Source organism: Oryx dammah, unplaced genomic scaffold (assembly GCF_014754425.2).
Source record: "Oryx dammah isolate SB20612 unplaced genomic scaffold, SCBI_Odam_1.1 HiC_scaffold_19, whole genome shotgun sequence".
NCBI classification, from domain to species: domain Eukaryota; kingdom Metazoa; phylum Chordata; class Mammalia; order Artiodactyla; family Bovidae; genus Oryx; species Oryx dammah.
This window is the reverse complement of record NW_024070203.1, coordinates 55,430,472-55,431,760: the sequence shown is the minus strand read 5'-3', so window position 1 is coordinate 55,431,760 and position 1,289 is coordinate 55,430,472. Positions and strand designations below refer to the sequence as shown.

At 45.7% G+C, this 1,289-nt stretch overlaps 1 pseudogene; it reads right to left on the bottom strand.

Moving 5' to 3' along the window:
- Positions 1-232: 232 nt before the first annotated feature.
- LOC120878820 lies at positions 233-901 on the bottom strand (annotated as a pseudogene).
- Between the last annotated feature and the right edge of the window lie 388 nt (positions 902-1,289).

Sequence of the window (1,289 nt, the reverse complement as noted above, 5' to 3'; positions counted from 1 at the left end):
TAGAAAGGAGTGATTCAATTAGACTTCCACATCACACAGAAGAAACAGACTGTAACCATTGTTTCGAAAGAGGAAGGAAGGGAGGCAGAGCACCCTGAATCCCAGGAGACAGGCAGCTTCAGCTGGACAAGGAGGGGAGTACGGGTTGAGGGTGGATTAGGCTACTGTTCACCACTCCTGCACAGTGAACTTCAGTGACTCCTACACCTGCTGGCTCCACAGAGCCTGCAGCTCAGCAGAAAGCTGTGTTCTCTAGCAAACATGGCTTATGGCTGGTGGCAGGGAGGGAAAAGTTCTTTCTTTTGCTGCTCCTCTGGGTTTTTTTGCCTTTACTGACATGGTTACTGGAGGGGCCAGGAGGGCAGCAGCTGTGGTTGAGCTGACTTCAGATAATTCAAGTGCTGGGGAAGTGGGGTCAGAGGGAGTGTGAGGGGGTGCAGGCCACCACCAAGACCTGGTGGGGCGCTCAGTCCAATGCGTTCTGGCTCTTGGAGGCTAGAGAAGTGGCAGGGAGTCCAGGGAGCCATAAGACGGCTGTTCTGAACCATCTTGTTGGGTGGCTGCTGGGCACTGTAGTCTGGGTTTGGCTCACTGAAGTTAGGAACCTCAGAATAAACCATACAGAATTCTCCAATCTTCTGAAGATCACACCCATGGCCAGTGCACAATGGCAGAACCTGTGAACACCGAACAACTTTTAGTGACCTAGATAGTGTCGCCAGGCTGGATCAGGTTGGCTACACTGTCCCAGAGATATTGATGCTGCCAGTTTTGTCTGCCACTTCGCAGGCCCACACCTCGTGCCCATTCTTTGTCACTCAGACAGTCTCCAGCACAATGAAATGAGGTTCAAGTTCTTGAGCCCAGGCTTGATATACTTCACGAAGGTCTCCATCATCATATTTCCCAAGCCTTGGCACCACACCAGCAAGACTGCTGGACAGTGCATGCTACTGAGCCTCTTGCAGGCCAAAGAGCTTTTTATTAAAGTAAGCATGGTTTGGTTGGGGAGCTTGTAGTCTTGACTATTCCTACTTTGCAATTTAAGTCATTAGTATTTGGGACTCTTGACATGGTTTGCATTATACTCTAGAGATCAAGTAAGAAAATTATATTAGTCTTAGAAAAATGAATGCTTGCAATAGAATATAAAAATATGAATTACTGTTAAGATATCTTTTATTCATTATATATATGATTAAGTTTTAATACTTGGTGCTATATTTTTAATTTTTAAATTCATTTCTATTGGAGTATAATTGCTTTAAAATGTTGTTAGTTTCTGCTGT